Consider the following 17,073-nt stretch of genomic DNA (forward strand, 5'->3'; position numbering starts at 1 on the left):
GAGCTACCTAAGTGCTCCATCCAATAGATCATCAACTAGTCTTGCTTAACCAATAAGGATTTGCTCAATGTATTATGAGCAAAAGGAGGGGTTGACATATAACATGGCACCTGAGGTTCGCACGAACACCTCAGGCATGTGTGCTCTCACATCCATCCTCATGTGTATGCCTACTGCCTTTGTAGGCTATGATATGCCTTAGATATGCCAGGATATGTCATGTCATCCAAACCCAATCCCAACAGTCTCAGCATATCCTAACCAACTTGCTGCAGGGAACCCAGCATCTGAAGATCTGGGTTCTTCACTGAGACCTGAAGTAAGTTTCAGATGTTGGTTCCCTGCAGCAAGTAGGTTAGGATATACCAAGACTGGTGGATTTGGACATCATAACCGAACTCAGCATAGCATAACATATAAAGGAAATAGGTATGCACACAGGGAAGGGAGCTCTTGGGGCTGTGGGAGCTTGCGCTAATCATATTATGTGTGAACCCACCCGTTGCATTTCTTGTTTTTAGGAAGATGAGGCACATTCCAACAAACATTAGACACGACTAATTCCCACTGAGATCAATGAGACACAAGTTTTTCATGACTAAATCCCATTCTGTTGCTTGTGACCACAAGCAGGCAGCAAACATTTTCTCTCACTGCCTGCACTGTACTAGCACCAGTGACTGACTTGCTTTGGAAGGGAAAGAGCGAGGCAGACAGACACTAGTGTTAATGCAGCACTGGCAGCAAGCAACAGGGATTGGCCTGCAGTCACCATTTTGAAAATGCTTTTGCCAGAGCTGGGAGAGATAGGGGCTGGTGAATCTGGATGGATGAATGCTGCCTGCCTGATACAGCAAGCAGCAGCATGCACTGCCCCCAAAGTAGAGTGTGTATGGTGCCTGGAAAGAAGATGGGTCAGTGCTGTGCGAGGGGTGGGAGAGGTGCAGGATGGGATGGGGCTGCCTCCTCATTGGGCTGACCCAGGAGGTGGGCCAGTATGGAGGGAAGAGCAATGAGTCACAATTAGCCTCCACTGACTTGACAAAAAGTTCTAAAATAGCCTAGAACTTCAGCCCTCCAGATGTATTATGGCTCCCATCTTCCCCAGCGTCAGTGGCCACAGGGATGATGGGAGCTGTAGTCCAATGACAGCTGGAGGGCCAAAGTTGTGCAACCCTGGCCTAAGGCAATGTTAGTAATTCTTGCCGTTTTCTCTTTCTTCTGTAGCTGGATCTTAGCTTTGAGACATTTTAAGACGGTGGCAGTGGGTGATGGTGGAGATTCTCACAAAAAATCTGGACTCCAATACATCTTTAATTTACAAAGCTTTTTGGGTTGCAGAGAACAGCTCTTAATTCTTCCTGAAACCAGTTATTGGCTAGGAGCAGGAGAGGAATCCCTGAGAACTGACCGGCATGCATTATTTCTGTTCTTTGTAGCACCTGCTTTGAGAATCTGCTATTCTAGGGGGATCATATTCTATTCTTACCAAGCTGAAATCCACTCAGAGTAATAGACACGGCATTAAAGATTTATAAAAGAGAAAGCTTCTGTGTACTCCTGTTTTACAGCTGCTTCCCTCATAAGAACAGCCCTTCTGGATCAGGCCCAAGGCTGGACCCGTGTGCCACGCGAGCGGCAGAGCCTTGAAGACTGTGATGGTTGGCGGCAGCTCCAACGCTGTCAATCATCTTTTGAAGTCCAAGGAACTTCAAAACCTCCAGGTGGGATTCCTGAGGGAGGGGCTTTAGAATGGAGCAGAGGGTGATGTTTGTTCGCTAACTGTTAGCTCAGGGAGAGAGAGTGGTAGATAGGGGTTGGAGGAGCCAGAGACAGGGATGGCTAGGGATAGGATATCTAGTGCAGGTCTCTGGGTCAGTGGGTTGGCTATTGGGAGGTGGGTAGTAAGTGGTACACACAAGTGAACACCTCCGGTTAGCAAGCTTGACTCTTATGTATGAATGCTGGATGGGTATGGTATCTATTATATTAATGCTCCTGAGTGTGCCTTGGAATGTGCGTCCCAGAGCCCAGCTGATTGGCTGGGTGGCGGATGCACCTGATTGGCTGAGGTGCACCCAGGAGGATTGGTTGCCGCCGCAGTGGCCCAGCCGTGGAGGCCAGAGGTGGTGGGCCCAGCCTGGCCTAGCCGCAGAGGCAAGGCCCAGGATGGGGGAAAGAAAGTGGGGGTGGGGGTGGGGGAGAGAAGTGGCAGTGGGGAGGAGAGGTGGCTGGGCATGGAAGCAGAGACTGGGGCAGAAGGGGAGGGGAGAGGTATCCGCTGGCCCCAAAGAGCACACAGATGCTCTGTGCAGGGTCGGCTAGTATACATGAATCTTCAGCCAGGGTGGTTGTTTCCAGTAAAAAGGCTAAGAGTCAGGAAATGCTTTTTGAATCCAACACAGGCACCTCAGTAACATATAGGTATACCTTCTGTTAAAGGACTAAGTTTGAGACAGTGTTATAGAAACCATTATGCCTCTATAGCCCTGCTCTGGCAGGGAGAAACCTCTAAGCTACTGTACATAAATACACTTAACTTTGTTTTCTTTTCAAGTGAACTCAGTGTCCTGTGTGTTATACTTTTCCACATGCAGCCCTCAGTTATACTTCCAAGAGGTCGTCAGGACACAAACCTAGGCCAGAAAAGCTTAGAGGTGGCAATGAAAGTTTAAAAGGGAGGAAAAGAGAAGAACAGCATTCTCTATAAAACTGGTCCCCCAAGTCATATAATGATTAACCTCCCTAGTTTTGAGAACAGAGCCCACTCGTTAGCAGTGTCTCAGAGTGGTGAGCAGGGTATGGCTCCCCACAAAGATCCTCCCCACCAGCCTTCAGGAGCCTAATCGCCACAATCCCATTGACTTAATGCCTCAGTACCTGAAGTTTCAGTATCTGCGGTAGTAGCAGAGAATGGAAACACCCCACCCCACACCCGCCGGATATTGAGGTCTACCTGTATAGATTTTGGGTTTTTAAAACTTTTAAAAGCTTTTAAAACACCATTGCAAATTTGGCCACTTCAGACCCATGATCAGGACAATAAAAGAATGACGACACACTGAAAACCTCAAATATTGCAATGCTATCACCTATTTTCTATCCCTAGTGGTGTAGACATTATCAAAAACCACAATCAATGTTCAGCCCTTAAGATGCTACCGACCACCCCAGCTGGCACATGTCATGCTAACTGAACAAAGAGGCACCTTTTAAAGTGGTGATTCTCTTATATTTAGCAGGGGGAGAGCAACTGGCCCTATCCAACCCCAGCACAGCATCCCTCCAGTTGCTACTGCTGGTGTCTATCTTATGTTTCTTTTTAGTTTGTGAGTCCTTTTGGGCGAGTGAAGTTATTATTTATTTTTATGTGTGAACCTCTTCATTAAAAAGTGGTATATAAATATTTGTAGTAGTATCAGTAGTAGTAGTATAAGAAAAATGATTATAGGGATTCAGAGCACAAGGCTGATATAAAGAAACTTGCAAAATACCAATGGTTGGATACATGAATCTGACTTGAAATAATTCCAGTCTCCCTTCACTGCATTAATAATGACTGCAATTAAATCAACTCCTGTCTAATATTCTCTGTTCAAATTACTAGTCATTCCCTATATGGCCACAATCTGATAATGGTGAAGCTAAGATGAGAAAAGGATTCTTGCAGCTTTAGAGTGCTGCATCTTGTTTAAATGGCACATTATGCACAATGCAGTGCACGTTTTATGGTGCACATGCACCTAGAGTGACAGCTAGAGTGCTCCATTTCATTGGCTGCAATCCCATGAGCACTCACCTGAGAGTAAGCCATGCTGCAGTCCGTGGAGTTTGCTTTAGAGTAAGCATGCATAGAATCAGATGGCGAGAGTAAATAATACACATATTTGGTGTGTCCTGAGAGCTTTTTCAAATCAGAGTTTTTCAGAAAAAACAATTACTTCAAGGTTTAGAATGCACTGTTAGATCCTGACACTTGGTAGATTGGGTTCATGGTGCCTTTTGCAGACAAAAAGTTGCAAGTTGTGATTATTCACTACCAGTGGGAATAGAAATACCCAGTTATCTGATAGCAAATGGCATTGGAAGAAACATGGGGGTAAATAAAGGGCTTGGATCTGATTTGCTCATCATCCCTACAGGATATCGGAATGGAAAAAGACACACAGCTTCCCCTTGATTAATGTATACCCAAGGTCATACATGCAACTCTAACAGTCAATAGCAATCAGATTAGTGTGATGTATTATTCAGTGTTTATGATGGCAAATTTGTATCAGTGGTTGCAAAGTAACCTGGAGTCTCTTGTAGTATTCTCTGAGTGCTGCTTGGTGTTGACATACAACGGAGATGTTTGTACAAAAGCTGTAGGTAAGAAGGCTCATCCTGACAGCAGTCAAATTCATTCTTTTTGTGGGAATGCCACACTGATGGGACCACATTGTACTTTCATCAATTAATCATTGCCTCTATTGACTCCAAAGCACTGCTTTAAAAAAAAAAAAAGATAATGAATCAATAATTAATTCTGAATAATTTCAGAAGGTTAAAGAATGAAAGAATGATGTAAATTGAATAAAAGATTCACAATATGAAATATGCTTTTGCTAGACAGCTATTTGTTTTGTTTCCAAGTGGGTCATATGATAAAGCCACGAAGCAGGCCCACATGCTCCTTAACAAATAGTGCAACTTGGCTCTAGGAGACCCCCTAGGTGACTGTGGGGCAGCCCCAACATCACAGCCAGCTGATGGCCATGCATGGCCATGCTCACATGGGCCCGGTAACAGGAGTACAGTGAGGGAGCCATTAGCGTTTGGGCTCATTCAGCAGTGAGGAGGCTGAGGGACCAGGAGCTGGGTGTTGTGATGTCTCTCTCTCTCTCTCTCTCTCTCTCTCTCTCTCTCTCTCTGTATAATTTTAACTACTGAAGAAATACATACTTAAGACATCAGGAGCTTCAGAAACCAAATGGCCATCTTGAGGCTTCTCCCAGACTACCCTAATAGGGCAGCATTCAGACATAACTAACTGGGACCCATAACTCAGTTCTGCCCCACCCCCCGCTGCCCACCACATGCTTACTTGCCTGAACTCAGACATTAGTGCTGGCCTCCTCTCTGCAGTCTGTGAGACTGCAGAGAGTATGGGGAGCTGGCTGCAGGCCTCCTTGATTGATGGACAGCCGCAGCAGCCAATCAGGACGGAGAGAGGGAGGAGCTTCTTTCCTTCAACTCTGGTGCCAAAGAAGGCTGCCTCTAGTTCTGCAATCTGATATAATGTAGACAGCCATAAACCAGAAGCCCGAGCAGCAAACCTCACTTCAAACTGAGGGTTCAAACTGGAGTTTTGGGACTGAAACCTCAGTTTGAGTTAGGGTCTAAATGGCAGTTTCACACATTCAGTCACGCATCTGCATGAACCCGGGCCACCTCTAACTTCAGTTTTGTGCGATGTGTGTCTGAATGCAGCCTAGATATTTTTTTCTTCCCAGAGGCTCCCTGGTGGTAGACACCTCTCCTACAACTATTAACCTTTTCAGTCCCAGAATTCTGTATATGCACTTTGTTACAAAGGGGTGGACCCTGAGAGACACAGGAACATCACCTGTTTTCTCAGGAGCTTAACCTTTCATGAGAAGGGAGTTTGATCTCCCAGGAGACTTGCCAGAGCTAACAATGGGATTTAAAAAGCATGTTTGATCTAAGATCGTAAATAAACAACAACAACGATTTAAAAAGCAGACAAGATGGTGCAAGATAGCAAAAGGGAACTGAGGGTCAAAAGCCTCTGTGCTTGGAATAGGAGTGGGTGCGGGGAACCCAGAGAAGGAAAGTCAGATGGGAGAGAAGGTGCCTATCTCTGCTAACTGAGCAAAGAGGCACCTTTTAAAATTGTGATTTTATTATATTTAGCAGGGGGAGAGCACCTGGTGCTATCCAACCCCAGCATAGCATCCCTTCAGTAACTGGTACTGGTATCTATTTTCCATTTCTTTTTAGACTGTAAGCCTTTTGGGGACAGGGAGCCATCTTATTTATTTATTTGTTTGTTTATTTATTATTTTCGATGTACCTCTTTGAGTACTTTTGTTGAAATGTGGTAGATACATATTCGTTGTCATCATCAAACCTCCCTGACTTTTATTTATTTATTTATTGCTTAATTTATATGCCGCCTTTCATAAAACTCATCCCAGGAAGAGTTAGTACAATAACATTCCATAAAATCACATTAAAATGTTAAAATCAATTAAGACCATAAAAACATAAAAACACTAAAAAGCATTTTGATACCTCCTTGCAATGACTGAGGCCATGCAGGAGCAGGCAGGCAAGTTGTACTCTCCCTCAGCCTGTGAATTACAGCAACCTTAGGGTATGTCTACAAATCACCACTTTTTCAGGATGGTTAACACCTAAGGGAATGTCTGTAAATTAAAAACTATAACCAGAGGTTGGGTCATTTCACGGCCTTTCAACCCTGCTCTGTGTGTATAAGGTATAGGTATAGGTATAGGTATAGGTATATATATGTATATGTGTGTATATATGTGTGTGTGTGTATCTATCTATCTATCTATCTATCTATCTATCTATCTATCTATCTATCTATCTATCTATCTATCTATCCCTGTATATAAAATGCATATCCGTGTGGTTCCCAGCTAAGAATAAAGTGCGATTTAGTTCATGAACACTTATGCCATACTCCATTTGTTAATCTTTAAGGTGCCACTGTTTAGGTTAATAAAGGCATGCTTAACAGAGACTCTTCTGATCCTGCATAGTTCCTTGCCTCCCTTTATTAAGTTTACTTCATTTCTGCTCTGTTGCTGTGACTTTATGCTCTCTGCTGTGTGTACCAGAATCTTATTGACATTTTAATATTAAATTATTATGACAAGAAGATATTCCATTTGCTAAGTAAATTGTTTTACTTTAAGGAAAATTGGAAGCTGCAGAAAAACCATTATGAAAGATTAAGATGGCAGAGTGATTCTGATTCATATAATATGAATTACTATTTTGTCTGCTGCACACCTATAAGTGCTATTATAAGTTTTTAAATGATAAAGCTAAAAACTTAGAAAATTAAATCTTGTTGACCAAAACATATAAACCATGGGGAAATGAGATAACTAAAAGGTGGAGGCAAAAATATCAGGAAATGAGAGGATAAGCAGACAGGGGAATTGTTCATAAGTGTGATTGGGTTTACATTTTATTCAGTGATCACTATCTATCTCAGTGTAGCTCCACTGAAGTTACTTATATTCACACAGTTCATTCAGATGTATTATATACTAATCAAATTTGGTCTCTTGATCTTCTCTCAGATCCAACAGAATTCAGATCAGTATCAGTGGGGGACTTCCCCCCCCCCAACCTAGGGATTAACACCAACCTCTGATGTCTGTGAACAGTATGAGATTGATGCATGTTTCCATTGGCCGAAGATCAGCATGGGACCACCTCGTTTGTGTTCAACCAAAAGGAAACATAAGAAACCTTTGTGTTACAAAGTTAAAGAATAAGATACATGGTAGACTATTGTCTTCTGTTTTCTCTAAGGGATAGAGGACTTGACCCTAATTAATTACTCATAAACAGCAGGCTGTTTCACATATTGGGCCAGTGCAGATGATACACTGTGATTTGGGAAATGAGTGCACACATCCTGGTATACTATTCCACTTCGCATAATCACATGGAGTAGTATTTAATATTGTATTTAAATTGTTGTGGATGAATTGCCCCACACCATTATGAAAAGTAGAAAGGCACACCAGGAGAGGGAAGGGGATATTGCTCAGCTGTCCTCCTCACAAGGAGGCAGGTGGTTGGAGCATGGGATCAGTCACGGGTACGCCTTAGAGAATTATATATAGAGATGTGCAGAGATGCAAGTGCAGACTGCTTCCCAGTGCTCTTGCTGCTGGCTGTTTGTTAGCCCTGCCTCTATTCCAAGACTGGAATACAAGTAACTAAAGCCCCATTCAAAAGCTGGCCTGGATCCAGGAATGGATTAACCAAAAACACCACACGATATAGTACCTGTGGTGGCAGGGGCCCACTGCTTGCCACTCCCTGTGCCCCTTCCCACACCTGAGACAACCAGTCTCATCCTGCCTCATGGAAAGACCACCCTCCCCCTCTCCTACATAGACACTCTTTCTCTTCCACTCTCCCAGTCTTTCTTGTATTGGCCCAGATTGCGATATTATTGCAGCCAGTGGAAAAGAACTGGGGAAATGTGAGATGGTATGAAACAACCAGTGCCTGTTCCTCTCCTTTTCCAAGGCAGCTGTTGCACACAGACTAAATTAGCACTTAACATGGACATGGGTGAGTCTAGCGCATCATGAATTCAATTCAATAAAATGTATTCAGAAGATGATATGGTTTGGCAGCCAATAGTAAGGACAAGATGCCTTCGTGATGGATACATGTTTAATCAGGATCTGTGGTAGCTGGCATTACATGCTGTATTAACATTCATTATATTTCTATTGATCTCGTCGGCTTCCTACTTAGCAAAAAACCATAACTCTCTATTACAGTGAACAATATCCTAACAGCCTTATCTTACTGGAACACTAGGATTTGTTCATGGAGCCAGCTGAAGGCTTCTGCTCATTCAGCATTCAGGAAAGTGAAAATCCTTATATTATTGGGATTAGCTGCATTCTTAATGTGATTTTAAAAAAATCATTAGCTTCTTAATTGTAATTTCCCCACCTTCTTATTTTATGCTTGAGTTTTAATGACTGAAATCTGCCATGGACACCACTATTGGCTGAAAGCAACTGAACCCTTCTAGCTCCGTTTTCATGGCCAAACTACATATTATGTACAGAATGTGCTTGGCCATGACGTGCTTAGTGGTTCTCTACTAAATGGCAGCCATGTGTCTCTGTGACCTGGATCAGAATCACAGTGTGGAGAGAGGGGCTTTAAGCCTTTGTCCTCCATGATATTGTCGCTCACTGGTAGAGCATCTGCTTTGCATGCAGGAAGTCTCAGGTTCAATCCCTTGCATCTCTAGGTAAGGCTGGCAAAGAATCCTGTCTGAAGCTTTGGAGAAGTCGATGCCAGTTAGTGCAGGCAACAATAATTGTGGCTGGAGGTGATGGGAGCTGTAGTTCAACCACAGCTGGTGTGCTAAAGGTTTTTTTAATCCCTGGTGTAGACAGTACTGAGATAGATGGACCAAAGGTCTGACTCAGCATAAGGCATCTTCCTATGTTCCTATCCCATGAACCCCACCACCCATTAAGATAACCGGAAGAGGTCTGTCTGCAGTTGCCACCAGCTTGTCTGGTGGCTACTCAGGGACGAACCTTCTCTGCTTCTGCCCTGAATTTCTGGAACATGCTCCCTGCTGAAAGAAGAGTCCCCCATCTCTGACAGCTTTCAAGAAACCCTTAAAGATGCATCTGTTCACCCAAGCTTTTCATTACAAACCATTTTAAAAGTTTTAACATTGTTTAAAAAATGTTAAATTGTTGTAATGTTTTAACTTTATCTTTTGTCATTTGTATTGTTTTATTGTAAACCACCCAGAGATGCAAGTTTTGGGTGGTATTAAATATGTTAAATAAAATAAAATAAAATAATAAAATAAAATAAAATAAATAAATCCTGATCCAACTCCTTGCAACTGCTATTTGACCTAGAAGGAATGCTTCCATTGGCACCCATGGGAGCTTTTCTCCCAGGTCATAGGAACATAGGAAGCTGCCATATACTATTGGTCTATCTCAGGCCTGCTCAACTTAGGCCCCCCAGCTGTTTTTGGACTACAATTCCCATATTCCCTAGGGACATGAGTGAGTGCCGTCAAGTAGACTCTTAGTGACCACATAGACAGATTCTCTCCAGGATGACCTGTCTTCAGCTTGGCCTTAAAGATCTCTCAGTGGTGCATTCCTTTCTGTCATAATCGAGTTCATCCACCTTGCTGCTGGTCTTCCTCTTCTGCTCTTTCCTTCAGCTTTCCCCATCATTATGGACTTCTTAAGGGAGCTGGGTTTTCACATCCTGTGTCCGAAGCATGATAGTTTGAGTCTGGTCATTTGTGCCTTGAAAGGATTGGTTTGTTCTATAATTCGTTGGTTTGTTTTCCTGGCCATCCATGGTATCCTCAGAAGTCTTCTTCAGCACCAAAGTTCAAAAGCATTAGTTTCCTTCTTTGAAATAAATTGAGATTGTGTTGGCAGCCCTTGCTAATTTTCCACTTGCATATACAATAGGCTGACTTTGATCCCACTGTGGTCACTGACTCACATACCATTTGGAGAACCATTGATGGAAGTGTGGGATGCACATGCTTTCTCTACCTTCCTCTGTGTCCATGCTCTGCTATAAAGTTTAGAAAAGCTCAGAAATGCCCCGTGACTCCTAATAATAGCAACAGCATTGAAGCACTTCTGTCAGCAAGTCACAGTTCCCAACTGTTTCAACAATACTTGCATCTCACGCCAGGGGCGTAACTATAATAGGGCAAGGGGAGACAGTTGTCTAGGGGCCTGTTGCCTCGAGGCCCCCCCCAGAGACAAGTCACATGATTGCCCACCCATCCAGGCTTCATTCATTATAATTTACTTTTGAGAAAAATCAGTTCTTTTTTCGTGCCGTGCCACATTATCCTTCTCTCTCTCCCTCCTCCTTCCCCCACACCCTTTTGCCTCATTATCGGGCAGAGGCTCCTCCCCTCCTGCTCTCATTGGCTTGGTGCCACACGTGAGAGGCACATGATCCTCAGCAGCTGCCTTGAACACACAGGTGTGAGTGAGGCGAGCAACAAAGAGATCATCGTAGGTACCTGTGAGCCTCTGCCCGCCCTTGACCATCCCCAGTTTTTGGAGACTGCTCTTTGTGTTCCTTCCCGGCCTTGCTGCTGCCAGCCAGGAGAAGGAGAGGAAGGCAGTGAGGGGCCCATTTTAAAATCTTGTCTCTGGGCCCACTCTAACCTTGCTACGCCCCTGTCTCACGCTAGATCTTGGGTGCCAATTCAGATTAAGTTGGGAGTCATCTCTCCTCTGGTTAGTCCTGTGTCTTACTGTTCCAGGGCCCTAGTGTTCAAGTGCTCAAGACTATCAGATTTAGCAAGGAACTTAACTTTTCCATCTGTGCTATTGCTTTTGAGAGCTAAATTAAAAAGAAAAGAAAAGTGCAAGGTATATTTCACTCATTGTGAAAGTGTGATGAAAGGATATTATGTGTGCTTCAGGCACCTGTTAGAAAAAGTACACAGTTAGGAAATTATGATCATTTGAATAGAAGAAGATTAAATGCACTTTAGATGTTGTGAGCTGAGAAAAGGGATTATTTCTCCCGTATTGCTGTGGGCTACAAGGGAGGGGGGGAATCACAGAAAGGCTTGAAGGTCTTATACAAAGTGGACTAAAAACGTAATTGCTCCTATAGGTGATTTTCATAGCATCAGCCACAAATCGTCATGAGCAGGAGCTGAGGATTTTTCTCTTGTAACCCATAGACATGCTAGAGAATTTAGGAACATAGAAACATGGGAAGCTGCCTTATTCCAAGACAGTCCATCTAAGTCAAGTATTGTACACCAGGGGTTCCCAACCTCTGGTACTCCAGATGCTGCTGAACTACAACTCCTATCATCCCCAGTCACAATGAATTGTAGCTGGGGATGATAGGCGTTGTAGTTCAGCAACATCTGCAGTACTACAGGTTGGGAGCTCCTGTTCTGCACTGACTTTCAGGCATGAGACTGTCCCAGATATTTCTGGAGATGCTGCCAGACAGAGACACTCTTACCCCTGGACCTTGGGTACCCAGTCTGTGGCCTCCAAGGTCCAGAGGGGACTCCAAAGGCCCAGGGGGAGGGGGGGCTCCTGCTGCCACCCCACCCCACCGCTACCCTGCGGTGCCAAACTGTGGTGCCAAACACTTCAAGAATTCAAGCCACCATGTTTGTAGCTGGGGAGTGGGGCTGGGGTGAGCTGAGCAGGCCTCCTCCACCCCCATCATGGGCTTGCAACACTCTGTTCTAACTGTGTAGGTGTGCTGGAGCTTCCTCAGAGTTCTCAAGGGCCAAAGGGCCCAATGGTCAGGCCTAGCAGGCGCTCCCACTCCATCCACCAATTCTGCTATCACAGGGGTGGGGGCGGCCAGTTTGGCTCGCCCTACCCCTCACCCCCTGCACCCCAGTTGCGCACATGGCGGCTTGAATTCTTGAAATGTTCAGCAAGTTAATTTTAACTCATGGCGGGTCTCTGTGTGTGTGTCTTCTGAAGCCCCGCAGGTCCAGGCACCAGAATTGCCTAGATGTGCCCCTGCTGCCAGGTATTGAACCTGGGACCTTCTGCATGCAAAGCAGATACTATATCACTGACTTATAGCCCCATCAGATGTCAGATATTCTGATATCTTGTACTCTGCAGAGCTAGCAGCCACAATGTTCCTAGAGTGGAAAATGTGACGTGGGCCTGCTGTTTGTGGTAGAGGGGCGCATATTTGCTGTAACATTTCATTCCAGCCTGACAGAATGATTCTAAGGCAGTTCCAAGTACATTCTGGGATATCCTCTGGAGAGCAGACATTTTGGCAACAGTCCACAGCAAAATTGCCACCAGATAATTTTTTTAAAAATACATTAAAAGGTAGTGGTGCAAACTGATCCACAATTGGTCATTCACTGCTGCTTTGTAGCTGTAATATCTGGGAAAAGGTATTGCTTATGTTTGCCTTTGCTTTTCCTGAGCATGGGAAGCATCTGCTGACAATTTTTCTAAGTCATCTTTTAAAGTTCTGGTGGTCCCAAACCCTTTTATATAATGTCACTCTGGTCATGTTTTCTTTGAAGAGAAGGTCAATAATTACAGCTGTTCTATACATGTAATAATTTAAGAACTTCCCTACCACATTGCACAATAATGTAAAATTCTGGATATAATTGTGATCTTTTAATAGAGGCCCACTATAAGCTCCTTCCATTTCTTGACTTATAATTGATGCACAAAACTGTAATGGCTTTAGCACTTATAAAACCTTATAAGTGATTTCAAGTTTGGGGTAGGGGTGGTCAGTTTAGTCAGAACATGGTTAATGTTACCTACTATGGCACATTTTAACATCTGCTTTTTAATGGGCAAATAATAAAGTTATAATCCATCACGTTCAGTATTGTTAACATGAGCTTATCACAATGTTCCATGCAGCTGAATCAAAGAAGGAAAGCAATCTAAGAACTTGTAATTGATCAATGCAAAAATTATAGAACACTTACAGAATGCAATTATGGAACGAATCCAGATTCTATCTTGCCTAACCCACTGTCTACTGAATTCAACAAAGTTATGAAGCTTAATTCCATGGCACAGCTTTTATAATTTGAAATATAAATTCAATTGGTCCAAAATGTGTATCTCAGCAATTTCCTGGAATGGTAGATTGGATCGTATGATATCCATTTGATATAACCGGCATTGGTTTTCAGTTTGTTTTTGGTCTCAATTCAAGTTACTGATTTTGACCTTTAAATCCATAAGTGACCTGGGACTAGAGAGCTCTCTTCTCCCTGGGACATCTCAGCCACCTCAGGAAGGCAATTCCATGTGAGAGGGGTTGGGTGGTTAGCTGGGATCATAGGGCAACCCAACAGATGCACAGGTCGTCTTCAACAACAATGTTTCTTTTATCAACAAAATACAGTCCAAGAGTTGAAGTCAATCCCAACAGCACCACTACATGCCTGCCCACCCACAGCTTCTTCCCTTCAGGAGCAGGCTGCCTCTCTCTTCCTCTTCATCAAGCATGTTGTTAATGTAAACCTGTATTCAATCTTTCTCCCAGCTTGTCTTTTTCCTTCAATGCCCCCTGGCTTGTCATATAGAAATAGTCTTGGGTCATTTTTATAACCATTATGACCCATTTCTCAGCCTCTTAATTTTCCCTTCGTTAATGTGACAGAGCAACTTAGCTCCATTATCTTAAATGGGGGTGGGTGGGGGGAGAAGCTGCATGACCAGAAACTGGAGTTTGCAAGGGGGGAGCCCATTTTTCACAGGTTCACTATAGAGCATGGGTTTCCCCCACCCCTAGGTTTTTCCCTGAAGACTCATACTTTCCTTCTGTTTAATGTAATGAAGCAACACCATTCCATTCCATTAAGAGGTGTGTGTGTGTGTGTGTATAGAATTCAGAGGCAATAACTAGGGGAACTTCCCTCCATGGAGGGTGGATAGGGATGTTCTTATCCCACCTCCACCCTTGGTGTTCATGGCTCGAAGCTGGACTGGCTCTTTTGGCAGCTAGGGGTTATTTGCACTGATAGTTCTGTCAGCTCATGGAATCTTCAGGTGCCAACCCAATTCAACCTCAGAGAGCCTGGTAAGAAGTCTCCAATGCTGTGCTGGACTTGGCCGGCAAAGGCTTGGCTCAGCTAGAAAGATATGCCCTGCCTGGTTGTGTGGAAAGTATTTGTCAGTCAGGGGAGTGGATAATTCTTTGAATCTGAGCTCTCAGGGGCTCATGAAGCTCACCCTTCCTTCAAGGTGGGCTTTAACAAGCCTCCAAATTTCTTTTCCAAGCCTGGCTTAGGAGAACTTTGCTGGCACCACTAGTATTTAGGAAACTGTGGCCTACATTCTGCATGGTGGAACACTGGCATTATGGAAGTGCCACAGCAGCTGCACATGGGCAGACCCATTGGTACTGCCTGACAGGACAGCTGTGGAATTACTGAAAATAGCTTCTGGGAGGTTCCATTAAAGCAGCACTATAATCCCATTAAAGTAGTGCAGCCTAACTGCCCAGAGGCTGTTTTAATTTGTTCTGTAGCTGTCCTCTTGGGCACCACCAGGGCTGCTTTTCACATTGCACAGAAACCCCGGTGGGCCCCTAATGGTGACATTCCACTGCACGGCATGTCAGCCACTAGCTTTTGTACTGACACCACGTCTATTTAACCATTACTTGTTTGGTCTCGGACCGTAAATAAAACTTGACTTGACTATTCAACCATTACATTTTGAATTCAAAATCCAACTTTCCACTTTGACTTCAAATGTCCACTGTGATATCAAATGTCATATTCAGAATCAAAATTTCTAGCCCATATTTTGAACAGCCTTGACATTTAGTGTCAGCTCTCAATGGTTTCCTCAGAACCAACTAAAGTTAACTCAGTGTTAACTTTAGTGTTAACCTCAGTGTTTTTTTTAAAAAACAACAACTTAAAATATGCCTTTTTAAGCAGGCTTTTTAATGCTCAATTTTTTTGTTATATTTGGTGGGTTCTTTAGCTTTTTATAACTTGCAGTTTTTAGCTTTTAAAAATAATTTTTAATTTGAATCTAATAATGATTGTGGTTTTTAACCTTTTAACTAGTTTGCTCAACTTGGTTAATTTTATTACTTTTATTGTGTCTTGTATCTATTTTATTGTTGTAATCCGCCCCAAGCAGTAGTGCGCTGGAGGGGCAGGATATAAATATTTTTAATATAAATAAATAAACAAACAAACAAACTCTGCAACTTATTTAAGGCCCATTGATGTCAACAGGACATAAATGCAACTAACTTGTGTTACATTGGGTCCATGGACATTTGCAGGATTTTTCCTGGGTGGTGGTGGAGGCAAAGTCGCAATCCTATACCCCTCTCTGGAAGTAGGCCACATTGAATTAAATGGAAATTTACTCAATTTTTTGGTGGGGGGGGGGCTGCTCCCTCGCCCCTCTAATGCTCATGATTGGGTCTGCAATGCATTGGGTCTGTTTATGCATTGAATTATTGTGAAGTTGTCACTACAAACTATTTGTTCTGCAAGCATCCTTCTGAAGGGCATCCTCTCTCTGTTCCTAGAAGAAGAGGATCCTGCCAAGTCAAACTATGGTCCACATATTGCGCAGGCTGATCTGGGAGCAAAGTTGGATGGAGAGTCTTATCTCACAGTAGTGGCTTTTCCAGATACCTCTGCGGGCCCTTCCATTTCTATAAGACAAGCAGATCAAAAATGTTAAAATCTTTCATCCCAATCCAGCTAGGAAGCAGGCTTGTGTATATCCACCTCAGGTAGACTGGGAACCATATGTGAAATTAGAAGCTATACTAATGCTCCACTATCTGATTAAGTAGCTGGGGCTGTATGTGGAGCTGTTTTCAAAATCTGACCCCTACCTTGGTGCCCCGAATAGCTGATTAGCAGGGTTTAGATTTTACAAGAGAGTTCTGTGTATGCAGACTTGTCGGGGTGTGTATGTGACAGGTGAGTCTGCCATACTGGCCTGAGCTAGCAGGAGGCTGGCTGCTCCCCCTCCTTGCCACACTAAGGCGTGTCCCTCCTTTCACCTCTGCCTCTGCCTCAAGTCCAGTGCTTCATCTGCAGCAGCCCGTTGGCTTCCCCATTGTCTCCCCCTCATTTCAGAAGAGGAAGTCTGTAAAGGTGAAGATAAGTACTGGGCACACTGCAACTAGAGAATCCTTGGATGAGGAGGGAGGAGAGGGGAGGAGGAGGAGGAGGAGCTGGTTGGTTGTCCACTCATTGGCTGCCTGTAGTGGTGGTGATGCAGAGAGATGGTGGCACAGAACAAGCACCCCAGAGGGGTCAGGAAAGAGTCGGAGGGCCTCAAGTGCTGTCAGTAATATTTCCATCACCATACAACTTTGCAGGCACTGCAATAATTTAAAATAATAATCCAACCATGTGAAGATGGCTACAGTGCCAAGCAGACTTCCTAAGGAGTAAGTCCCATTGCACTGACTGGGACTTATTTCTCACTGAAGGCGGCAATGCTAGATGAGGAGTACCAGCCAGTATTCTCTCTCTTGAACTCCCTCCCTCCCTCCTCCACTTCTTTAAAAATGAGCTTGAGTCCCAGAAAAGCATCAGGCAAAGCTGTCAAATTCTGCCTGTGTTCTTTGCTTCAATTTGCAGAAAGTTAAAAAATAGGGAGGAGGTGGTTTGTTTGTTTTAACATTTGGGTTTTATTTTAAAGATAGTAATAGTGACCCCCAATATCATCAGCAACTAAACTGAACATGCTAAAGGAACAGGGAGAGAAAGAATGAGAATATTGGAACAATGTGAAA

The 17,073-nt window shown here is 43.7% G+C and overlaps 1 long non-coding RNA gene across 1 annotated transcript; it reads right to left on the reverse strand.

The window, feature by feature from the left end:
• Nucleotides 1-2,539: 2,539 nt before the first annotated feature.
• LOC128325303 (uncharacterized) lies at nucleotides 2,540-6,379 on the reverse strand. Its single transcript, XR_008307362.1, has 3 exons — nucleotides 6,298-6,379; nucleotides 3,800-4,489; nucleotides 2,540-2,650 (listed from the first exon to the last, which is right to left on the reverse strand). It is a non-coding gene; the product is annotated as an uncharacterized LOC128325303 (long non-coding RNA).
• Between the last annotated feature and the right edge of the window lie 10,694 nt (nucleotides 6,380-17,073).

The sequence above is a fragment of the Hemicordylus capensis genome, chromosome 4, assembly GCF_027244095.1.
Source record: "Hemicordylus capensis ecotype Gifberg chromosome 4, rHemCap1.1.pri, whole genome shotgun sequence".
In the NCBI taxonomy this organism is placed as follows: Eukaryota; Metazoa; Chordata; class Lepidosauria; order Squamata; family Cordylidae; genus Hemicordylus; species Hemicordylus capensis.